This window comes from Thalassophryne amazonica, chromosome 3 (assembly GCF_902500255.1).
Source record: "Thalassophryne amazonica chromosome 3, fThaAma1.1, whole genome shotgun sequence".
Classification (NCBI taxonomy): Eukaryota; Metazoa; Chordata; class Actinopteri; order Batrachoidiformes; family Batrachoididae; genus Thalassophryne; species Thalassophryne amazonica.
The window spans coordinates 34,261,710-34,288,111 of record NC_047105.1 but is presented as its reverse complement, the minus strand read 5'-3'; the positions used below and the strand labels follow the sequence as shown (position 1 = coordinate 34,288,111).

The following is a 26,402-nucleotide window of genomic DNA, read 5'->3' as shown; positions in this document are numbered from 1 at the left end:
CTCTCCAAGGTGTGATCACTCCTTTTTAGATGCAGACTAACGAGCAGATCTGATTTGATGCAGGTATTAGTTTTGGGGATGAAAATTTACAGGGTGATTCCATAATTTATTCCTCAGAATTGAGTGAGTCCATATTTTTTTCCCTCTGCTTGGTCCAAAAAAGTAACCGTTACTGACTGCCACAATTTTTTTTCTTGATTTCTTATAGTGTTTCTTAAAGCCAGAAAGTTGCCATTTGAAATGACTTTAGTTTTGTGTCATGTCTGTGAGCTGCTTTTTTTTCTACAAAATTAAACAACTGAATGAACATCCTCCGAGGCCGGTGATTCCATAATTTTTGCCAGGGGTTGTACTAGAATGAGTAAGGACAGCCAATTAATCCCCTTTTCATCTGTGTTGCTCACTCTCACTCTTGGCCTCCTTTTGCACCGTTTTTCTCACCTTCCATTTTCAAGTATCTGTGACCTTCTCTTTATCCGCCTGCCAAAAGCCAAGTGCTTATGGAGCTCCTTGCAACAATGGATTTTTGTAGAAGACACATTATGTCTCTCTCTCTCTCTCTCTCTCTCTGTTTTATTTTTAATTTCAGTGTACCTTTATTGACATGGGAAATGTGCATTTACACTGTCAAATCAAGTGTTACCTAGAGCAAAAAAATTAAGAAGATGTACATACAGTTAACAATATTCTACAGTATTTGTGTAAACAGGAGATATGGGATTTAAATAATAGTAAAAATTGTGCTTTTGGTGTAATAGCATACTATCCTATAAAATGTGTTCTATTATACATAGATAAAGTGACATAGCAGTTTAATCTCCTGTTTTGGATTTCCTTCTGTTTTCTGACTCTCTCTCACACACACTCTCGGTCTGTGTGTCTCTCTGCAGTCATTTGTTTTCCCACCATGTGCCTGTTGTCAGCCAGGTAAACCGCAGACATTACACCTCTGCTGTCACGGTGATCCATCTACATCACCTGACCAAACCTCCATCATTTTTAAATGTGATTTCCACCCCCCCCCCCCCCCCCCCCCCCCCCCCCCCCCCTCCACACACACACACACACACACACACACATACATTATGCTCATCCTGCTTGAGGCCACTTTGCCTGTCTGGCTCACAGATCGGATTGCAGAACTCAGCCGTGTGTGAACAGCTGTTTGGTCGGCTTGCTTTACTGATGGTGTGGTGAGGTGATAAAAGGTAGACAGAGGAGTGTTCATCTTGTCTCTTGTGCAGTGTCCGGGTGTACGGATGGGTTGGATCGGGAATGTGAATGACATGTTGGGATTTTTGCCTTGAGCACCCCCCCCCCCCCACCCCCACCCCCCAGGCATCAACACCATGAGGTGAAACTGGACAGATTTTATTGTGCTTTTCTGACACATTCTTCACTCCACTTCTTCTTCTAGGCAATCCTTCCCTTTAGTTTTCTTTCTATTCATGAGGCAACTTGATGCTGTTGCTGTTACCCCGTTTCCGTATCTTTGACTCGCTCTCTTTCCTCTCCTCTCTTACATTCGCTCTCTTCCCACCCCCTCACTCTTGCACCCTCTCTCCCCTTGGTTTTGGTGCATTGCAGTGCTCCACCATCACATTGGAGACACAACAGCCTTGGCAAATGAGGTCTCTTGCTCTCTTTTTCTGTCTCCATCAACTATCACTTTCCCTCCATCTCTCTCATACATGTGTGCACACAAAAATGTGCACAGACACTTTGTACTTTCTCTTCCCTAATTTTACCCCTTATTTCACGTTTCCCTCCTTCACTTCACCACAGCGTTAGAGAGCAAGAGACGAAGCTGGATGGCAATTTGATCCATTTCTGTTAAAAACATGCACAAGCTTCAACCTAAAGCAAAAGCACAATTCTATCCCCACATTCTGCTATAGATGTGCATTTCCATATGCGCATGACAGTCTTCGTAAATCCTCTGCTTCTCAAATGGTTGCAAGGCCACCACCTCTTCAGTTTTTAACACAGACTGTGATCTGATTTCTGGGAGAAAAAAAGACTGTTCATAGATCTTTAGAAAACTTGTTCTACGTCATCTGTCACACTTCACTGTAACACAGAGTGCAGAGCTGTAGGAGGTGACTGGCATTTTGCCATTCTATCCATCCAGCATGGATGTTTTTTGTTTTGGCAAGGACAAAACAAGCATTTGATGTCTACTGTCATGTCTTCTTATCTGTATGAACGAAAAAAGTATTGCAGTGTCACACCTGCAGACTACAATATCTCATTTTTGAGCATGTCTTTATTACAAGTCAGGTCAGATCTGGGAATGTGTGCTGGTACAGCGGATTACTGCATCTACCACACTATGAAACCATTTTGTGTCCTGGATGACAGCTGCTCCATATCCAGCTCTAGAAAGTAGGCATCTTCTCTGTCGCAGTCAGATGGAAAATGGGAATTCCCTTGTTCCTATACTGTACATACTGTGAGGCAAGTAAGTATTTGATACACTGTCAGTTTTGCAAGTTTTCCCACCTACAAAACATGGAGAGGTCTGTAATTTTTATTGTAGGTACACTTCAACTGTGAGAAACAGTATAAAAAAAAAATCAGAAAATCACATTGAATGATTTTTAAATAATTCATTTGCATTTTATTGCATGAAATAAGTATTTGATCCCCTGCCAACACACAGACCTGTTAATTTTTCTTTAAGAAGCCCTCTTATTCTGCACTCTTTACCTGCATTAATTGCACCTGCTTAAACTTGTTACCTGTATAAAAGACACCTGTGCCCACACTCAGTCAATCACACTCCAACCTGTCCACCATGGCCAAGACCAAAGAGCTGTCTAAGGACACCAGGGACAAAACTGTAGACCTGCACAAGGCTGGGATCAACTACAGGACAACAGGCAAGCAGCTTGGTGAGAAAACAACAACTGGTGGTGTAATTATTTGAAAATGTAAGAAACACAAGATGACTGTCAATCTTCCTCGGTCTGGGGCTCCATGCAAGATCTCACCTCATGAGGTAAGGATGATTCTGAGAAAGTCCAGAACTACACGAAACCTGGTCAGTGACCTGAAGAGAGCTGGGACCACAGTTACAAAGATTACATTAGTAACACACGATGCCGTCTGTTGTGTGTTGGGGGGGGCGTGGCTGGATGTTTTGGTATTCTTTTCTTTTCTTTGCTCTCCAGGTGGCATGAGGGCTGATTTGTCTGTGAAGAAGGTGCTGGCTGAAGAGTCTTCACCCTCATTAACATCATGGAAAGCACCTGTGAGTGGTGCTCACGTGCAACCTGGACGACTTGCAGCTGAAGCAGATAATTGGATGGCGTTCTGCATTTAAGTCATGTGTGATTCAAGCAGAACTGCCGGGAACTCGACCTTGTGACGTTTGTTTGTGAGACGCTGAGGACCGCGCCTGGGTTTTGACACATCGAGCCCGTGAAGCGGGGAGGGGTGAGGACACATGCTGTCAGCACACACGAAAGGTAATTGAGTGTTTGAGTAGTTGTTGATAGTGGCTTGGTGTTTTGTTGCACAGTATACTGGAATTGTAAAGAGAATTGTGCAGTTTGCTTCTCACTGCTGTGGCGTGAAGGATAAGTGATCCTCCACTTGTTGTGAGAAGCTGCTCATTTGCATAAAGTAAAAAAAAAGGACACTGACCTGAGTGTGTTGCTGATAGCGTGTGTTTATTGGAAGATATAGTTGTATCTGTTGCCTTACCTCACCTTCTCTTTGCTTCACAGAGAATCAGTTTGTCGTGTCCACCTGGGGGGTGTTTGGCGGTGGTAGGAAGTCCAGGAGCGCCGGCTTTAATCCTTGCGGGCGCTGGAGAGCGAGCCACGAATCACTCCACCAGAGGGACGTTGTTTTTATGTTTTTACACTTTTAAGCACAGGTGAATAATAAATAGTTTCTGTTTGGAACCGCTCTCTGGTTATTTTTATCGCTGGGTCCTGTCTGACGCAGGTCCGCTCCTCAACCCGCGTCGACACATAACAGCCTTCAATGGTTTAAAATCCTGCAGGGCAGCAAGGTCCTCCTGCTCATGCCAGCACATGTCCAGGCCCGTTTGAAGTTCCCCAGTGATGATCTGGATGATCCAGAGTAGGCATGGGAGAAGGTCATGTGGTGAGATGAGACCAGAATAGAGCTTTTTTGAATCAATTCCACTCGCTGTGTTTTTAGGATGAGAACAACCCCAAGAACACCATCCCAACCGTGAAGCATGGGGGTGGAAACATCATACCTTGGCGGGTGCTCTTCTGCAAAGGAGACAGGACGACTGCACCGCATTGAAGGAAGGATGGATGGGGTCATGCATTATGAGGTTTTAGCAAACAACCTCCATCCCTCAGTAAGAGCACTGAAGATGGGTCGTGGCTGGGTCTTTCAGCATGACAACGCCCTGAAACACACAGCCAGGGCAACTAAAGGAGGGGCTCTGTAAGAAGCATTTCAAGGTCCTGGAGTGGCCTGGCCAGTCTCCAGACCTGAATTCAATAGAAAATCTTTGGAGGGAGCTGAAACTCCGAACCTGAAAGATCTGGAGAAGATCTGTATGGAGGAGTGGACCAAAATCCCTGTTGCAGTGTGCAAACTTGGTCAAGAACTACAGGAAACATCTAACCTCTGTAATTACAAACAAAGTTTTCTGTACCAAATATTAAGGTTTGTTTTTCTGTTAACTCAAATACTTATTTCATGCAATAAAATGAAACTTAATTATTTAAAAACCATCCAATCTGATTTTCTGGAAAAAAAATTAGATTCTTGTCTCTCACAGTTGAAGTGTGCCTACAATAAAAATTACAGACCTCTCCATTCTTTGTAGTTGGGAACACTTGCTAAGTTGTCAGTGGATCAAATACGTATTTGCCTCACTGGGTCTTCTAAATAAAAAAAAACAACAACAACAAACTAACAAAAAACCTTGACTTATACTCTGGAAAATATGGGACTATTATTCTTTCAGCTCTGAATGTATTTTAGGAACTTTTTGGTGTATGTGGAGCCTCCTTCATAAATTTAATAGTATAAACTCTTTAAATTCTGTTGTTAATGTAGTGCAGGGGTGGCCAAGTTCGGTCCTCGAGAGCCACCTTCCTGACAATCTTAGTTGTCTCCCTGCTCCAACACACCTGAATCCAATGAAAGACTTGTTAGCAGACTTTTAACGAGTCTTTCATTGGATTCAGGTGTATTGGAGCAGGGAGACAACTAAGAGTGTCAGGAAGGTGGCTCTCGAGGACCGAACTTTGCCACCCCTGATGTAGTGGAACATTACAGATTATTTTGATGTATAGAGTCCTTCATCCAGTCCGTATTCAGGGAGATTTTGCAGCATTGACTGACATCCATCATATGATACCAGGCTGATAAGTGTGAGATGTCTTAATCGGGTGACATTTGAGCCACTGTGTAAAATCTGTGTGACAAGCTATCAGAAGTACATCAGGGGCCATATGCACAACAGAGGAGTCTTCCATGAGAAGTCCTCCTGGCTCACACTAAAAGCTCCTTGCAAAGAGATTTTTGTCATGACTTTCTCGCAAAGATGCTGAGTAGAACTTTACAAAGGACATCTTATGCTAAGAGAAACTGGAATGGATGGCCCTGTTACTATGAATAATGTCATCTTTTTTTCTTAGACTAGGTAACTTGCTTTTTTGATGGACACAAATAAACAATGAGTAAATTCTATTTTGTTGATGTATAAAGACAACCACAGTTCCAGAAATCATTTTATGTAGTGTCAGATCCCGCTTTTAGATACACGGCACACGCTCACCCTCCGATGAGTGTGTTTGTGTAAAACCAGCTCTCCGTCTCTGGGGTCCGACCTTCGTGTCTCCACGAGGTATTACCCGGCAGGGCTGCACAAAGGCTGTTCAAGCTGGTGGCGAGGAGATTCGTCTAGCTGCTCACTGCCTCCATCCGGATGTCTACCCCGCTGAAGCTGATCTCGCACCCCGGTCGAATAGCCTTCTCAGGAACCAGGATACGAACTGGCCACGCCCGTTAACGGCAGCTCTCCTCTTATGGATCAGGGCTCTTGGAATGTTGCTAGATTTTAAATTTAGTGACTTGTACAGTGAGTCCCCAGGATGTGTTATTTTCATTAAAAAACCAGACTAACCTTTTAGAGCCTTTTGATGTTGTACACCTAATAAACTTAACTTTTACACCTTAAGAAGCATCATTAATCCAATGTCCGTGTTGTGTGGGCCGCCAGAAGAGGAGGTACTGCTGGCCCACCACCAGAGGGCGCCCTGCCTGAAGTGCGGGCTTCAGGCACGAGAGGGTGCTGCCGCCATGGACACAGCCGGGGGTGACAGCTGTCACTCATTATCTCTTCACAGCTGTCACCCATCTACACTTCATCATCCCACTCCATAAAGACCGGACGTCATCTCCACCTTGTTGCCGAGATATCGTCTACCTTAGGAGGTAACCTTCTCAGCCTGCATATCCAGATAAGTGGTTACTCAGACACTGCACGAGTGTGTGTTAGAGGTGGAGGTGGAATTCCCACCATTGTTGTTACTGGGTGTTCACACACCCACATCTGATTGTCTCTGCTCCTCGCCAGCAGTACCAGATCCGACACGCGGAGACAGTGGCCACCTGGGGTGTTCGGGATTTGGCGGCTCCAGTGTTCTCCAGGTTCGTTGGCGGAGGAAATCGTGTGGTTCCGGTTCTTCTCAGGACAGACGTCCTCTATCCTCGAGCCTGCCCACACGTCACCTTTGCTAATTGACTATTGTACATATTCTGTAATCTGCTGTGTTTGGTTGTGCTTTTCACAACAGTAAAGTGTTCATATTTGACTCTTTCATTGTCCGTTCATTTATGCCCCCTGTTGTGGGTCCGTGTCACTACACTTTCACAACAGTCCGAGCCTTAACACTTTAACTGCATGCTTGGAATTTTATTGCAGGTTTTGCAAGTGCCGATAACATAATCAAAATAGGTTATATGGTGATAATTTCACAACAGTAATTCAAATATAATTAGAATAATGATTGGCAGAGAATTTTTGTTTTTAATTCAATAATTCTGACTGATTACTGACTTACTTTGACTGGGACTGGATTGATTTCTCAACAAATTTTCCTAGGAGTGAGGGAGGAAGGCTTTCGAGGTTAAGGTCCCCAGCTCGATGAACTTTATTTCCTCTTCATCAGCTATTAGTCGTTAGCTGACCACGATCCTTGTGTGATATTGTAATCCTTCAGGAAGTTAATACACATAAGAATTTATTCCGTCTTCAATCAACCAAAAGTTGATCTAATCCATTCTGGTATGCTGTGATATTCCTTGAGAGAGAAATCGTTGAACATTCCCCACTCAGACTTTAAGGCCAGTGGTTATCCTCCATCGTTCTGCTACTCCGTGACTGGACGGCCTGAGTGGGAGTTGAAATCTCTCTCAAATGATCTTTTATGGCTCCAATCCTCTCACTCCAAGATTCCAGTTGATGCTCACAAGATGGTCAAGTCTTGTGATCTCCTCGTAGCAGGGGAGTAGTGCCAACAGCACCTCTCCCTGGAAGAATAACCCCGTTTTCTGGTGTTTCAACAAGTTATATATGTTCCTGACTCCAGTCGTCCTCAGATGATCTTGGTTACCATGGGGACACTGTTGGCTCAAACCCTCCTCCCTTCTCCTTCTGCTTTACTGGAAATCTCTGCAGCCCCTACCAGTAACTTATTTCTCAAGTTCCTCTTTTCTGTTAACACTTCAGCTTTTCCGAGAATTCATTATTTTAAATCATTTCTTCAAAATCACATCAAGCATATTCAGTCATTTCATTACAACTCTCTTTCACATAAAAACAATTCATATGATCATATACAAACATTCTCATTCCTTATTATTCATTTCATTTTTACCAACATCTTAATAATTTGATCAGTTGTTTAACATCAGCTTTTCTTGCCCCACTTGGAACATCTTCTTCACTTCCTCTTTTTCTCTGACTCTTCACTCTTTTTCTAATCAACTCTTAATTTTAACACATTAATACTCCATTTGATCATACTTGTCATGTTAGAATCATTCTTAGACATATTCCCTCGTCTTCACCACCGAGTTCATTCCATGGGCCTCCCCATTTACAATGGAAAAGTCCGGTATGACCTCACTTACTCCTGGAAGGTACCAAACACTGTGCAGTTTAATCCAACAGCATGTGTATTAATTCCATGGCTCATATTATATTCCAAGATGAAAAGATGAAAGCAAACTTAAAGTCATCTTTCCTGACAGTAGCATTGAAAGTGTGTGCCATGTAGGCTTACTGTAGCATTATTCATTGCACGCACCGTGTTTGGTGTCATACTAAATAAATTATTAAATCAAGAAAACCGTGTATGTTTGTGTTTTATCAACTCACAGAATAAACAGTTTGATGGTGACAATGGATTTTGATGCCACCAAAGTCTTTGTAATAAGAATAAGAACTGTGAATGCACTGATGTGGTGTATTTCAAAGTAAACATGTCCTGTACGGATTGCTCTTATAAAGTCTTTACTCACTGGACATTAGGAAATCTTTATTGCATAACAACGAGAAGGTGGATTTTGCAAGTAGTTGCACCTTAAGAAAAATGTGAACATTAAAGGAATTACCTGAAGTGTTAGTTTTAAAATGCTTTGTGCAAGATTTGGTTTCGGAGTTTGGTGCGACTTCATGGTCATGGCTAAAGAGACATTAGAAGACACTGATGCATAGGTTTCCTGAACATGACTACATCAGTGTTCGTGAACATGACTATGACAAAGTCAACACACTGTAGGCATTGTCATATATTTTTGAAAAGCACACTCATACAACCCCTGGCAAAAATTATGGAATCATCGGCCTCGGAGGATGTTCATTCAGTTGTTTAATTTTGTAGAAAAAAAGCAGATCACAGACATGACACAAAACTAAAGTCATTTCAAATGGCAACTTTCTGGCTTTAAGAAACACTATAAGAAATCAGGGAAAAGAAATTGTGGCAGTCAGTAACGGTTAGTTTTTTAGACAAAGCAGAGGGAAAAAAAATATGGAATCATTCAATTCTGAGGAAAAAATTATGGAATCATGAAAAACAAAAGAACGCAGTTCTGGAGCAGTGTGCTGCCATTCCTCATTCTAATCCAAGCTATTTAAGGCTAACACTCCCAAAGCTGAGTTTGTGATTTAAAATTCCTTTAGTAATGAAAATTAGGCCTTTCTGTGTGTGAACAATGGCATGTCTTTGTGCACATGTCTGCGTGTGCTACATATGCATTGCAGTTGTGTTTACATTTGCACATGTAGTATGTGTGAGTTGGGGATTCCCCTCTGCTTGGCATGAGGAGGATGAAAGAAAAGATCAGATTTTGTCTTTAATGATGACCATGTGATGTCATGTCATGTTTGACACAAATTGCCCCATAGTGTATGTTTAGAGTAGATAGTATTTTCTTCAAAAGTCTGTTTGTAAAAGTCTTGTATTGTAATAATTCACTCTTGTTAGCAGGATATTAATTGCTGCTTGCCAATTGTTGCATCAATGGATTTGTGGATTGATCAGAAACACCTACGTATGTGGTAAAATTGTCAAACTTGTCAACAGCAACATTTATGTCTACGCGTTCTTGGTCAATTTAAGATCAAAAGAGGTTTGGGAAGAGCTTATGGAGTCAGGAGGCCCCTCGACAGAGGTGTTTGGTGTAGGGATGTCCCGAGCCGATACTCGGTATCGTTATCGGACGCCGATACGGCTATTTTGTGAGAATCTGTTGGCATCGGATTTGGGAACGGTATCGGGCCAATTCACGTTACTTTTCAGCGTCATCGCGTAAACCGTCGTCTCGTGGACACCGTAAACAGAGACGCAACACAAAAACATGGCACTGAAGATAGAGATTTGGACTCCACTGCCTCACCGCGTTAACGCCCACAGAGTTTTTTTGATCTGTGTGAAGTACCTGTGAACCGCTGCTCCGTTGCTGCAGAGGGCTGAGTGTGGGGGGTGGGGTGTTCTGAGCTAAAGTGCGTCTCTCTCTCACTGTTCATGTGAGACACAAACAGCTCAGTGAAGCTGCAAAACAACAGCGTCTGTTTTCAGTGTCACTGTGCCATCACCTGCCTGTTCTCTGATCAGCTTGAGCACTCTGAACAGCATCCGAAAAAACCTCCATTAAAATATTGAATTAAATAATCCAGTTAATCCAATAATTCTGCGTCTGTAGCTGCTGTACTTTCAGAAAGTTATGATTTATTATAGTTGAAAGGCTTCATGTTCTCAAAAAGCTCCCAAGTTTGGTCGAAGGAGGAAAAACAGTCTTGCCTGAGTGAGGGGAGGGGCGAGGGATAGAGGAGAGGAGGAGGGGGCGCTTCACTTCACATTTTCACATGAAAACAGCAACTGTACAAACTGTTTGCTGTTTCCAAATTATCCCACAATCATTTGTAGAAAGTTATTTATTTATTTATTCAGATTTCATTTTTAAAAGAGCAGGTTTGACAAATCAGTTCAGCCAGCTGTTGTTCAAACATTGTTTTTTAATATTTAGATTTAATTTACTCTGTTAAAGAAAAGTTATGCAGTCCCACTTAAAAATGTTGGAAAAGCAAAACTGTCGATATAGAGCAGCAGCCCAGAGCATTTTGGTCAAATGAACGAGGTACCAATATCCAAGGTCAGGATCTTGTACTATGTGTTATACGACATGCAGAAATGAATGTCTGCCGGGGACCCCCTGCTGCGACTGACCCCTATGACCCCAAATAGGGGGTCAAAAATGTGCTGGATCAAACGAAGGAGGTACCACAAAATACCAAAGTAGTCTGAACCGGCATAGTACACAGTCACTGAAACAGCCCTTGCCAGACATTTTGTCCTCTGTAAGGGGGGTGCCAGATGGCCCTTAATGGGTCCCAAAATTTAGGCTCGGTTAAACATTCAAGGTACCACATGAAACCAAGTTTGTATGAATCTTCATTATGTACTTAAAGTATAATGAGCAATGCCAGACAAAATTTCTGCTGCATTGGCCCTGCCAGACACCCCCAAAAATGAACCCTTTTTCCTGCAATGGTAAAACTGAGGTAGATTAAACTTCAAAAGTACCACAAAAAAGCTGCACCAAATGAATATGTGTATCATACAATATTTAAATTTACCTTTGCCAGACATTTTGTCCTCTGCAACGGGGTGCCAGATGGCCCTCAAAGGGTCCCAAAATAAAGGTTTGGTTAAACATTGAAGGTATTGCATGAAACCAACTTCTGTTGCAAGGTTCTGTGTTGCATTGGCCACTCCAGACACCCCTAAAGTTGAACCTTTTTTCCTGGTAATTGCCACCAACAGATGATACCACAACCCTGTGATACCTAATGGATGAAGTCCTTAGAATGGGTAATATTTGGCAGCCTTTTTCTATAAAAAAAAGGTCACCATCGTGTTTCAAAACAATGAACAAGTGATTGAAATTTCATTCCATTTCCCATGTTATTCTTTTATGGATTGAGGTAAGTCAAGCACATATATGTATTTAACTATAAATGATGATCTCCACAAGGAACTCCATTAAAGAGTGATAAAATTTTGTTTTGAAATGAAAGGAAATGTAGGTCAGTTAGCACTGTTTAATCCCAATGGTGTAAGCATGTGGACAAGTACTGGCCAATGTATATGTAGGCTATCAGCACTCATCTGCTATGCTACACAGAAGCCCTGGTGTGTAGAAGATGTTGGACTCAATCAGTGTGATATTGTTCTGTATCTATTGATGTAAAGTGGAAAAAACATGAATATAGGCCTACTGCTGCTGCATAATAGCAGTCTCTCTAGCAGGGAGGTAAAATACTCTGTGGGATTGACAGGGCATTCAAGATAAATCATATGCTAGGCCTAACGATTAATTTCACACAATAACGTCACATCATGAATTTCCGTCGGTTGTTGCAATATTGGCTGTCAGCTTTGCCATATAGCTAAGAAGCACTAAATAAAACATTTATAAAATGATAAAGAATTTCAAAAGTGTTTTCTGAATAACTCCAACCCAATGATGTTGTAGGCCTAATGGCAGTTATGGGTGGGGGGTGGGGGTATGAAGCATGAATCAAAGGTATCATTTAAACTATAGCGTAATTTCATATTTTCCATATTGGAGCTTACCGGGGTATCTCTTGGTTCAGCTCACACTGTTCCTACAAAGAGAATGGCAACAGAATCACTGTGGACCAATCCTTGGAAAGAAAACGCTTGTTGTCTCCCATGGTGGCAATTGTGTTAAACTTCTGTTTTCCTCCACCGAACAGAAGATGGTTGTTGACCAGCCAGACCATCTCCAAGGAAGCTATGAGGAAGCGGATATGTTGCTAGCATTTCATGCCTCCAGTGTTCATAGGAATATTGTCATTCGTGCCTCAGACACTAACTTCCTAGTCATCCTCCTTGGAATTGTTGGGAGGGACCTGTTGAATGGCAGTGTTCGAGGCTACCGAAAGGTCATAATGGACTGTGGGTCAGGGAATACCCGTCGCCATATTGACGTCACAAGCATTGCCACAACCCTTGAGTCGAAACAGAAAGGACTTGCTGCAGCTCTCCCTGGTCTTCATGCCCTCACTGGATCAGACTTCACTACCTCATTCTACAGGAAAGAGAAGATCAAACCTCTAGAAGTGTTGGAAAAGGACACAGGAGTTCGCCATATCCAGTTCTTAATTAGTCTGTCTCGTAGAGATGTCCCAGACCAAAGCCAAGCTGAGAAGTTTGTCTGTTCCTTGTACGGTATTAAGGATGCAGTGAAGAACGTCAATGAAGCTAGATACGTGAAGCTGTGCCAGATGACTGGGAAAGTAGACAAGGTAACCTTAATGGCTTATGACCATAGATATTTTTTGGTATGCTAAAAGTACATATAAAAGATACTTTCAATATTTTGCCACACATTCTTAATACCAGTATGTATTGATGTAAAAAAACAGAGACGTTCTATTAGATATATCCACCATCCAACATAAGAATATGTTCAAACCTGAGTTTATCTTGAAGTGAATATTTTTTCATGGGGGAAAAAATTGTCTTTTACATTCCGTTTCAGGAAAATCCAATGTCCAAGGTGAACAGAGTCGACTGTGCACTTCTACCTCCATGTGCAAAGACTGTCTACAAGAAACTACAACGAGCACACTATATAAGTATTCTCTAGGGAAATGCGGACACTGCATTTCCCTGCACAGATATTGGTACCCTCGTTCGTTTGACCAAAATGCTCAGGGCTTATTGCATTTTCGAAGTGAGGAAATGCCTCTGTCCTGAAGACACTTCAGTCACTGACCCAACAACAAGTGTACCAAAACATCAACTCTAGGCTTGCATCTTAGATATACCTTCTGGCAAATTGTAGCTCTAGTTTTGAGATCCACACAATAAATGTTCTCAAAATTTTAAATAATTTCTTCCACGTCTTGAACTTGTGCAGGCCCTGATGTACTTGATACAAGCAAAATAACTCAGAAGCTGTTTGTTACAAAAGCCAAGCAATATTGTTGGTCATGTTCAAGCAAAATTAAAACTGTGAAGTAATAATGGTTGTGTTTTTAATGCTTTCAAAATAGGTATCAGAACGGTATCAGCAAGACTACTTCTTCTTCTTTGTCTTTCGGCTGTTCCGTCGGATCGGAAACCAAAAATGGACATCCCTAGTTTGGTGACCCCGATGTCTTTGCAAGAGAGTGAAGGATCAAAGCTTTTCGATGCTGGTGCTTCCTGCTTTACTGTATCCAGAAGTGGCAACCATTACAATAAGTATATGGTAAATAACACCAAATGTCCATTAATCTGCAGCTTTTTTTGCTTTATCCACACCGCTCTGATCAGCTCTGGAGCTCTGAGGCTGTTCAAATCACACACAGCTCAGGTTATTTTTTTTCCCCTGCGGCACTGCACACATGTGGATGTAAATTACACTAAAGTCATTTTCAGATGAAAACATAACAGTCATGAAAAGAAGCTTTTTTCTGTTTTCTGTACCAGCAGACTTTTGCACCCCACAGTTTGTTAATTAAGCACAGCCTTGTATGATAAATTTATGAAACTGTGTAAAAAGATTTGATTTACAATCTTTTGAGCAACATCCATCTTTTTTAAAGATAAAGCACCTCCATGCCTGCGAGGATGACCCAGGGCAGCAATTCTCAAGAAAATACGATAGTTTTGTTTTTGCTGGAAAGTATTGTGGAAACTATTGTTGAATTCAATTCAATTTATTTCACTTGTATAGCGCCAAATCACAACAAAGTTGCCTCAAGGCGCTTCACACGCATAAGGCCTACCCTTACCAACCCCTCTGATTTGAGGAAGAAACCTCAAGCAGACCAGACTCAAAGGGGTAACCAGAGGGTTTTTAATTTTTTTTTTTTTACACAAATTTCACAAGAATTTTTTAAACAAAACAAAACAGAAAACAAAAACAGAAGAGCAACACAGACAGAGTCCTTAATTGAAATAAAATGGAAATTGTTGCATGTCTAATTCCTAACAATAATGCAATTAGGGAATAACCCTGTTGTGTCTGACTTGCAGATGTTAATGCTGGATTTTGCAGTCGCAAATTACTGGTTAAACGGCTATTTGCGACCGTAATCCAACATTAACGTCTACAAATCATCAGACACAAGGGGGTTATTCCCATTCTAATCAAATTCCATCATTTGCACGATTTATTTTTCGGTAGGTAATTCGGTCTTCGAGACTTACTGTCGAGCCAAGACAGCATTGCTCCAACAGCGGTCAGAGTGCGGAGTAATCCATCAAACGTGAAAATCCATCAAATGTGAAATGGTAATTCTGTATCAGAATCCACATCAATACTTTTGTATGGTAGCTTAAATTCACCCATTTTGGCAGCAGTACGTGACTTTCTCTCACTCTCAGCTAAAAGTGCTAACAGCTAGCAGCACAGGCAGCCGGTGTTCTGTTGAATTGTGCATCTCGTCACATAAATCTTCAGTTCCGCATCCCGACAATATTGTGCATGCACAGTTGTGTGGAGGACAGGAGTGACATTCAACAGGAATGGCATCTCATCAGGACACTGGTCAGGGCACGGAGTAATACATCCAAATGTGAAACGGTCGAATATTGTTACCCCGATATTATATAGTCTGAAATCTCACACACTTAACCAATCAGATTCGCTGAAAAAATGTAACTGGATTAGAATGGCATCTAACAGACTCCCCAAAAAGATAACATTTGCTGAAATGTTACTTAACTCTTAGTATGAATTTCAACAACATATACTGATTGTATTCCAAGAAATAAGAAATGTTATGGGGAGAAAAATATCACGTCAAAGCTGAAAGATCATCCTCAAGGAAATTTGGATGTCTTAGTTGGTGGATTGTTCATGCTGTCGTCACATTAATTGCCTTCTCTGAACAGCTGGGTTAAATTAATACTTACCCTCTGTGCTTGTCAGCAGCTTTTGTTGAAGTTGTTCTGTGTGAGCTCTTCGCTCAGCTCAGATGTTGAGGTCTGTCCTGGACAGCACTGGCTTTAATTGAAATTGATTTTGGTCTCAGTGTAGGAAGCTAGATAGGCAGTGTTGCATCTCTGCCTGCAAATGTCTCATTGAAACCTGACTGTTTTTGAGGGCTCATAAGTCCACAGTTGTGTCAAAAACAATACCTTTCTTGCACTTTTAACAAATGTAAATGCAAAAAAGTGCAAATGGAAGAGTGGTGTTGGGAAAGTGTAGTGACACGGACCCACAACAGGGGGCATAAATGAACGGACAATAGAGGAAGTTAAATGTGAACACTTTACTGTTGTGAATGTCACAACCACACACAGCAGATTATAGAATAAATACAAGTCAATGAATGAAGGTGTCGTGTGGGCAGGCTCGACGATAGGAGATGTCCGTCTGGAGATGAACCGGAACCACACGATTTCCACCGCCACCGAACCCGAAGGATACTGGAGCCGCCAAGTCCCGAAGTCCCCAGGTGGCCACCGTCTCAGCGTGTCGGATCTGGTACTGCTGGCGGAGAACAAAGACAGTCAAGTGTGGGTGTGTGTACACCCCGTAACAATAACGGTGGGAATTCCACCTCCACCTCTACACACACTCGTGCAGCGTCTGAGTACCACTTATCTGGTGGGAAGAAGGATGAAACAGTCGCGACCCACGCCGGTCCTCTGGGTAGACAGCTGCAACACAATAGCTCTTAGAATCAATCACTATAGTACGCAGGCAGAGAAAGTTACCTCTCGAAGTACAATATCTCGGCGACGTGGTGGAGGTGTCATCCTGCTTTTATCCAGGGTGAAGTGCAGATGAGTGACAGCTGTCACCTCGGCTGTTCCTGTAAGGTGGCAGCACCCCCTCGTGCCTGGAGCCCGCACTTCAGTCAGGGCGCCCTCTGGTGGTGGGCCAGCAGTACCTCCTCTTCTGGCGGCCCACACAACAAGTGGCAGAGATTAATAAACTCATAAACCTGTATAGAAGGCACAAGAAGAATACTGTGTCCCATGAAATGACTCGTTTCTATTCCGTGTCTCATTCATTTGCTTGTAATTGTTTTTCAACTCTCCTCACTGTTTTTAATGCCCATCTTCCTCCTGCATCACTCCGTATCTCTGACTGTAGTCCTCTCTTTTTAGTGTGACTAGTTTCCATCTGTGTAGGTGTGTATCAGAGAAAAATTGCTTTTTTTGTTTTGTTGTTTTAAGTTACAAAGCATTGACGAGGCATTGCAGTGTGTTGAGGCTTGTTCTTGGGCATTAGGTCGAGAGTGATTGAGTGCAATTGTCCAGGCTGTTTGTGCACACCTATAATTTAATTGAAGCAGACCAATTGAACCCTAATCTGCCTTTTATTGAGTCAAATGTGGAGGTGAGTGTATTTATCACTTTCCCAGCAGCACTAAAAAGATGGCTATTAGCTGTTCCTCATATCCGATATTACACTCCCAGAGGCAGGTTGATACTGCAAATATCAATACTATGGGTGCTGCCACTGGAGCTGTCTTGTCATTGATGGTTTCTCCCTGATGTCTCAGTGAGTGAAACACAAAACCTCTCTTTCTATGTGGATAAAGGTCTTGTCAACACTAATCCCCTACATGAGCCAAGTATAGATTTGGAAACCCAATACTCCTTAAAATGGCAGAGTGTTTTTGTTTCTTGTTCCTCTGTTAGGCTTTGGCTTGATAAATAATAATATTATCACTTACTGGCATTGCTGGACCGGTAGCATAGATTTACATTTACGCTACCTGTCCATACCTGCCCACAGAAGCGAGCGGGTATCCCAATACCCGCCCGCTGTGCATAAAGTGATGACATCATAGCATGCGCAACCCAAGAACTGTCCACAGACAATAAGATGAAAAGGCGCGAAGTGTGTGTTGGTCCCAATATGGATATTCCAGACAATTTTCTCATGGATAGTCTGACAATATACAGCAGCCAAAGCAGCCAGCTTGATGCAGATGCCCTGGTGAATTTGGAGAGCAGCTCGGTACCAGCCAACACAACAAAAGTTAAAGTGAGCCAACTTTTTATGTACGTGTTTGCTGGGTGTCGTGTGTTTTGAAATGACAGTAAATATTGTTAATGTGATTCCAGCTGTTGTGTATCTCAGTAAGTGATAATAATGCAAATAACATGCAGTTGTCGTGGTATGCATTTTCAGAGTCCCTCCGTCCATGTACAGTCACCCAAAATGCCAGATATTTGCCCTTGTCCAACTCGGGCGAATATTGGTCATTTTGGGCGACTGGGCATGGACGCCGGGCCTCTGAAAATGCGTACCGCCCTCCAATAGCATGTTATTGTATGAATATTATTACAATAAATCAAGTCCTTATAATGCTGCGTTCACACCGGGCGCGACGTGAGCGACAGCAGCAACAGGTTGCCATGTAATCCCTATGGAACGACGTGTTTTGGCACCAAGTCACGCAGCGCGACGTGATGGGTGCGAGTGAAGCGATGCGAGTGAAGCGATTTTGAGCGATTGGTGCGTTTGTTGTGCGTTTGTTGCGCGATATTGCGTCGCATCACGTCGCGTTACCCTCCTCCCCAAGTTGAAAAATCTGAAGTTTTTTGTCTCTTCGCACCGCGATGACCAATCGGACTGAATATGTAGTGACATGGAGATGTCTGGAGTTTGACTGAAGATGTAAACATGTCCTGTATCTGGTAGCAGCCTGTGAGCAGGACTTATGTCTCTTTTGTCCTTTATTTCACAATTATGACACAATTATGAGTTTTTGGAGCAAGCAGTAGCACCACAGCAGTGGGAGAGGAGTTTCCTTCTCTTTATATTTTACGTGCGAATCGTCTCTGGAGAATATTTTATTAATTAACTACACAGATGTATAATAAAACAAATGGTGACTGGTTTCTAAACACAATTATGACAGAGTTTTTTTGGGGGGAGAGCGAGCTGCAGCAAGCAGCGGAGTTTCTTTTTTTTTTGTTGTTGTTGTTTACATGTGCACGCGTGAATGGGACAGTTGGTCCTCACACTGGGTCCCGCAGAGGTGGAAGGACCGCTGAAAGCGGCCGTCATCCAGACGCAGCTCCTGCAGCAAATAATGATACTCCCTGTATTGGGAGCTTTCCACAACAAGTTGCTCCGTGTGATCAAGGTCCGCCATGATGACTTGACGCCGAGCGGAATGGAAACTCCTCCTATATGATGACGCATTGGAGCGAATTTTCGCAGTGAAAGTTCACCCAAGCAGAGCGACACACTGGGCGAAGGAGGAGCGTCCGTCGCCATGCGACCCCCACGAATTTGTAGCGTCTGATCGCGCCCGGTGTGAATGTGGCATAACAGAGCTTTCAGCTTTTCTGCCCTTCACTCTCAATTTATTCAGGATCACTATGTTCTAACGATGTTCCTACCATATGAAACCATTTAAAATGAAGCCATTCATTAGCTGCCATTCATTTTCATTCAGAGTTGGTGTTTTACAGCAAGAAGAGACAAGTGGTCACTACATTACCAACTAAAGCAAAACAGAATGGATTAGATGTCTATTTTATGCAAATGGTGAGCGATGTGACACAACACCTGCCAATCCAAGTGATAGCAGCGTAATGTACGGTGCATCCGGAAAGTATTCATAGCTCTTCACTTTTTCCACATTTTGTTACGGGACAGCCTTATTCCAAAATGGATTAAATTAATTTTTTTCCCCTCAAAAGTCTACACACAATAACCAAGAATGGCAATTAGATTTTTTTTTTTTTTTTTTGGCCAATTTATTAAAAAAAAAAAAAAAAAAACTAAGAAATCACATGCACGCAAGAATTCACAGCCTTTGCCATGAAGCTCAAAACTGAGCTCGGGTGCATCTTGTTTCCACTGATCATCCTTGAGATGCTTCTACAGCTTAATTGGAGTCAACCTGGGATAAATTCAGTTGATTGGACATGATTTGGAAAGACACACACCTGTCTACATATAAGGTCCCACAGTTGACAGTCCATGTTAGAGCACAAACCAAGCATGAAGTAAAAGGAATTGTCTGTAGACCTCTAAGACAGGATTGTCTTGAGGCACAAATCTGGGGAAGGGTACAGATCATTTCTGCTGCTTTGAAAGTCCCAATGAGCACAGTGGTCTCCGTCATCCGTAAATGGGAAAAGTTTGGATCCACCAGGAGAATTCCTAGAGCTGACCACATGTTTAAACTGAGTGATCGGGAGAAGAGGCCTTAGTCAGGGAGGTGACCGAGAACCTGATGGTCACTCTGTCAGAGCTCCAGCATTCTTCTGTGGAGAGAGGAGAACCTTCCAGAAGGACAACCATCTCTGCCACAACCCATCAATCAGGCCTGTATGGTAGAGTGGCCAGACGGAGCCACCCCTGAGTAAAAGGCATATGGTAGCCCACCTGGAGTTTGCCAAAAGTTACCTGGAGGACTCTCAGACAATGAGAAACAAAATTATCTGGTCTGACAAGACAACGATTGAACTCTTTGGTGTGAATGCCAGGCGTCATGTTTGGAGGAAAACAGGCACCATCCCTGCAGTGAAGCATGGTGGTGGCAGCATCATGCTGTGGGGTTTTTCAGCAGCAGGAACTGGGGACGAGTCAGGATTGAGGATGAGTGCAGCAATGTACAGACATATCGTGACCTCATACTGGGGCAACGGTTCATCTTTCAGTAGGACAATGACCCTAAGCACACAGCCAAGATATCAAAGGAGTGGCTTCAGGACAACTCTGTGAATGTCCTTGAGTGGCCCAGCCAGAGCCCAGACCCGAAGCTGATTGCACATCTCTGGAGAGATCTGAAAATGTCTGTGCACCGACACTCCCCATCCAACCTGATGGAGCTTGAGAGGTGCTGCAAAGAGGAATGGACAAAACTGACCAAAGATAGGTGCACCGAGTTTGTGGCATCATATTTATGAAGACATGAGGCTGTAACTGCTGCCAAAGATGCTTCAAAAAGTATTGATCAAGGGGTGTGAATACTTTTGTACGTGTGATTTCTTAGTTTTTTATTTTTAATAAATTTGCAAAAAATAAAATAAAAAAAACTTTTTTCATATTGCCATTATGGGGTGTTGTGAGTAGAATTGTGATGGGAAAAAATTAATTATTAATTAATTACTCCATTTTGGAATAAGGCTGTAACAACAAAAAAAATGCAGAAAAAGTGAAGCTCTGTGAATACTTATCGGGCATACCGTATAGCGTTTGGTTGTTGGTTCTGTTTATAGTTATTTATAATAAAGTTAATGCTTCACTGTAACACAGCAAGCCTCAGTTATATTTCTTTGTCATAAGGGTTTGTTAAAGGAATGTTAGGAATCTTTGCCATTTTTGTCTGTATGTATCTGCAGAAATTGTTTTTTTTTTTTATTTGGTTTTTCCTACCTAAGATCGATATTGGCCCTCAAAAATTCCATATCAGTCAGACTATAATTTAAAATAGTTCTTTTAAAGTGAGGAGTTGAACGTGACTATCCCTCTGCCAACTGCAATAGATGGGTGGATATGAAAAGGTGACCAAATTTAACATACAGTAGCATTTTTAGCTACTTCCTTAGCGCTGTCGCGTCAGACGGTGAAGCCATGAATAATCTTAAGAGCTCCGAGGCTTATTAGTATCTGCACAGTAATAAAGTCAATCGTGTTTTGTTGAAGGAGGTGGGACACAACCTTATTTACTTAAAATCCGACATAGAGCCGAGCCAAAACCTTAAAATCCCTCATCACCAAGCCTGGGTTTTAGTCAATTTGACAGGTGAAATACAAACTGCAGGTTGTTCGTGTATTGCAGGTCAAGGCAGATCTTGCAGCCACGCTGCTGCCATGCTGTGGAAGGTGACTAAATCTAAACTCAAGATAGCTTTTGTGATACTTTATTTGTTTTTCAGTTTATTGAACAGTGTATGATGTTTGTGCTAAATAAGACATTAGACAATTTTTTTGTGTGTGTGTGTTGGTTAAAAATATATTTAATTTGAATTGTTTTCAATGTCTAAAGTCTGACTATTAATGTTTATGTATTTTAATTCAGGTTGAGAATGCTGTCAGACAGGGAAAGACAGGGTCCTCATGCACTGATGTTCAGCGAAAGTGAATGCAGGCACAAGAAAGAATACAGAGCTGAAAAGGGTGAAGCACATAAAGTTTAAATGCCATAAAGCAGAACACATTCATGAAGGTTCATAAGCATCAGCATCAAATCACACCATTGCATCATCAGCAGAGGGTATCCCCAAACTTTTTAAAAATCACAAAGACTTTAAAACGTACATCAGTTCTTCTGTGATGGCCCCACTATATCTGCTGCAGACGAATGGTCCCCTTCAACAGTGCTACAGACTAGAATTAGAAAATGACTCTCCTCAGTATTCTCAGAGCCAGTGTGATCTACATATGCCTCATACAGAGCACAGCACAATGCTGACCTGCAGGAAGTGTGTCCTTTTATGAAATTTATGTTCAACTAAGCCCAACACAATTAGAGACATTGAGCAAAGAGACCCAAATACAAAGTACATCACAACTATGGCACGATGCTAGGAAGCTGCGGCTGACTGCAAGCACAGCAAAAGGAGTGCTTAAACGGATCACAACCAACCCACAGAAGTTCCTGACTGAACACTTACACCCCACCTTCACTGGCAATTCTGCCACTAAATATGGTAAAGAAAGAGGACAAAGCCATTCAGCTCATGGAAGGTCAATTCCACACTGTGGAGCGGAGAGGCCTGGTGGTGTGTCTTGAGCATCCCTGGTTTGGGGCAAGTCCAGATGGCATTTTAGACTCGACACAGCTCCTGGAGTTCAAGTGTCCACTAAAAGGCAGCACATCACTTGCTGAGTTTCTATGTCAGTCAACTGGTGACATCAGATGCTTAGAAGATGGGAAGTATGTCATTCTTCCCAATGGGCCACGTGGATACTACCTCTAGGTTGGCAAACATTGCCGTTTATGATATATGAACTAATGAGAAATTAGGCTTGATTAAAACATGCATGTATTCCTTTAGGTCCAGTTGACAATGATGTGCCTGAGGCTGCAAACCTGTAAGCTCGTCATCTGGACCCCATCTGAACATTTGCAGTTGGACATTCCGTTTGACAAAGCCTTTACAGACACACACATGAAACACCTCCAGAACTTCTACTTTTCACATATGTTCCAACATTAGTGGATGAATTTATTGCAAAGAAGATTATGCTCTGCCCCAGATATCTGAATCTTTTGAAATTACGATAAGCACTTATGTGTAATGTGTTAAACAAATGAGCACGTTTGAAATAACTTAAAATATCTTATTTACCTTCCTTACCTAAGTCTTTTATTGTTACAAGTTAAATAAGTTATCTTTTTGTTATGTTCCAAAACAAAAACTTGAGCCTTAAACATTTCATCAATGCATATTAAACCATACAAGAAAGTAAAAAAAAAAAAAAAAAGTGCTAGAATCAAATAATCATTTATACAACAAATGCAGATCGGAAAATATATCATTTTTGTTTAAACAGTGGTGGAAAACAACAATAAAATGTACAAAGTTTTGTTGCTTTTACTTATGTTTTATAGTGAATACATTTTTTACTTTGACTCTTGAAGTCAGTGAAGTCGTTCTACTCAGCATTTAGCCTTTAACGTTAAACCTGATTAGACCTGATTTAATCAAAGTTTAGAGCTGGTTTTAGATCTAGTTTAACTAAGTCTAGTCCTGATTTTCGATCTGATTTACTCCTGGTTTGGACATCGCCTTTACAGCCATTTAACTTTCAGTAGTGTAGCAAGAAGTTGAATTTTAGTCCTATACTTTAACTTCTACTTTTGAAGAGATGTAGTTGTTTTTCCGCCACTGTGTTTCACTTATGTTAAATACAAAGTTAAGTTTATACGAATGTTCAAGGAAGGATACGTCCAACATGTTTTGTGTAAGTGCAACAGTTAACAGCTTCTCGGTGTTCACTTTGAAATAAACTCAGCTCTTAGATTAACTAAACCTGCACAGATTTTGATAATCTTGTCTATTTTAGCCACCAAGTTGATAGGTACAGTTTGTGAGAAAATCCTGTACACCTTCAAACGCCTCATTGCCTGTTCAACATGAATGCGAGCATGAGCAATGCGGCGTGTACGTGTGACCTCCTCATTGGTCATCTGGCACCTTCTGCGTGTAAATGCTGGAATGATTAGGTTTACTTTACGCTCCTCTAACAAGTCCCTCACTGTAAACCCACGGTCACCCATCACTTCATCTCCAGCACGCAAGTAGTCTAGAAAACCTGAGTTCTGTGTAATGTACCTGTCACTGCATTTTCCGCCATAAGCATCAGAAATAAACATGATTACTCCAGAGAGTGAAACAGCCACTAAATACTTTACTGTGTTGTTTGCATAATAATGACTGTATGACTCACTTCTGGAATCCAAGTTTTTAGCTTTTTGTAACACTGTTTCTGTGCAGTCAACTACACAAGTGTTAGAGAAGTGCTCTTTAAAAGCCTTTGGTAATGTGGCTTTGATTGTTTTACGAGGCAACCACAAAATAAGATCCCTCATGTGTTCAGACATTATATCGATCCACATTCTGACCGTCTTGCTGACCTGACCTTGTGAGATCTTAAAACACCGAGCGAGATCTGCCATGACAAAGTTTTGTCTTAATTTCATTAAAGTCATGAGAATTTGGTCCACAACTGGCATTGACACTGAGGCAGGAGCAATGGTTTTAGACAGGTCACAAGTGTTAGGAATTCAGTGAATGGGATCCCTGTATACAAAAGAGTCTGCATCATTCGTTAATATGTTGTCAGCATTAGGGTGTGGCGTTTCTGGTGGTGTTGGTGACTGACAGTGATGACTGGGTCTGACCACTGAGTTTGGGAATCACGAGTTGATGTAGCTGCATTACAAAGATCTTCACCCTGATCCATCTCCTCTTGCTCATCTGAGGGTAGCAGTACAGTGCATTATGATCAATACATTAAACATTCAACATTTCTTGTTCCATTATTTTATTGAAGACACTTCATGTTTGCAGAATCAAAAACCTTTTTTAATGAGTCAGTGCATTACGTACATTACATTAGTCTATTTTAATCTGCTATGTTTATATTATGAGTAAAAGCCAGGACAGAGCTGTGACTTACAGGGATATATATATATATATATATATATATATATATATATATATATATATATATATATATATATATATATATATATATATATATATATATACGAGGGCTGTCAATAAAGTATAGGTTCCTTTTTATTTTTTTCAAAAACTATATGGATTTCATTCATATGTTTTTACATCAGACATGCTTGAACCCTCGTGCGCATGCGTGAGTTTTTCCACGCCTGTCGGTGATGTCATTCGCCTGTGAGCACTCCTTGTGGGAGGAGTCGTCCAGCCCCTCGTTGGAATTCCTTTGTCTGAGAATTTGCTGAGAGACTGGCGGTTTGTTTGATCAAAATTTTTTCTAAACCTGTGAGACACATCGAAGTGGACACGGTTCGAAAAATTAAGCTGGTTTTCAGTGAAAATTTTAACGGCTGATGAGAGATTTTGAGGTGATACTGTCGCTTTAAGGACTTCCCACGCAGTGGGACGTCGTGCAGCGCTCTAAGGCGCCATCGTCAGCCTGTTTCAAGCTGAAAACCTCTGTGGGAAGTCCTTAAAGCGACAGTATCACCTCAAAATCTCTCATCAGCCGTTAAAATTTTCACTGAAAACCACCTTAATTTTTCGAACCGTGTCCACTTCGATGTGTCTCACAGGTTTAGAAAAAATTTTGATCAAACAAAGCGCCAGTCTCTCAGCAACGTCTCAGACAAAGGAATTCCAACGAGGGGCTGGACGACTCCTCCCACAAGGAGTGCTCACAGGCGAATGATGTCACCGACAGGCGTGGAAAAACTCACGCATGTGCACGAGGATTCAAGCATGTCTGACGTAAAAACATATGAATGAAATCCATATAGTTTTTGAAAAAAATAAAAAGGACCTATACTTTATTGACAGACCTCGTATATAAAGAGTTCTTTATGGCACCCACTATTAAAAATTGATATTTTGCATTCTACTAGCATACACGCTTATTTATTATCTATTTAGAATATGTTTAAAACTTACCTGCATATTATGAGCAAGGATACACATTCTTTAAAAAAGTTTGTTTTCCACATTTTGAAATTGAGGTTAATTATCTTCAGCGATTGTTACAGTCAGTACATCACGTATTTCGTTATTGGGGCATTAGTGGGGTTAAATGATGCAGGACTTGGATATTAATTGCATGGTAATGCTGTACTTGGGGATCAATTTTATGATTTAAAACAGAGAACCTGGTGCACAATAACAGCTAAAATACAAACTTTAGATAAAAAGTGCTGCATTATTGAACACTTTGTGCCCAAATTGTGCCACTTTTTACAGTTAGTATAATATATTTATATAGACACATTTGTCATATTTAATACGTTGTTTTTTACACACCTCTAGGTCTGTTTTTATGATATTGGTCTTTTCATTATAAATCATATGCTATGAGCTCAAATTTAACAAAATGTCATTGTGATGTAATACCAACAATATCTAGGTTAAATACAGTAATACACATTACATTTTAAGTTATTCACCACAGACATTAGGGCATAACTATAAAATACTGTTTAGTCGCATTACTAATAATATTAAAAACAATTATTTATGTCATATTGAAAGCTACCTGTTGTTGATGTGAAGCTGCTGTTGAACCTCCTCAGCACTCGGTGTTTCTTCTCCATAGGTTTGTTATAACCCAACCACAACATAGGATGCGGGTTTTCCTCCGTGGGCTTTTTATCGATGAAATGGAAGGAACACACGTACAGTGTTTGGGATGGTTTCCTTAGCCACATCCATCGA

General features: G+C 41.5%; 2 long non-coding RNA genes across 2 annotated transcripts; one reads left to right on the top strand and one right to left on the bottom strand.

Annotated features, from left to right (window-relative positions):
• On the top strand, positions 1-22,319 carry LOC117506521. The gene is made up of 4 exons (XR_004559494.1): positions 1-11; positions 11,698-11,704; positions 15,374-15,376; positions 22,201-22,319. It is a non-coding gene; the product is annotated as an uncharacterized LOC117506521 (long non-coding RNA).
• Positions 21,632-26,398, bottom strand: LOC117506517. The gene is made up of 2 exons (XR_004559491.1): positions 26,224-26,398; positions 21,632-22,316 (listed from the first exon to the last, which is right to left on the bottom strand). It is a non-coding gene; the product is annotated as an uncharacterized LOC117506517 (long non-coding RNA).
• Between the last annotated feature and the right edge of the window lie 4 nt (positions 26,399-26,402).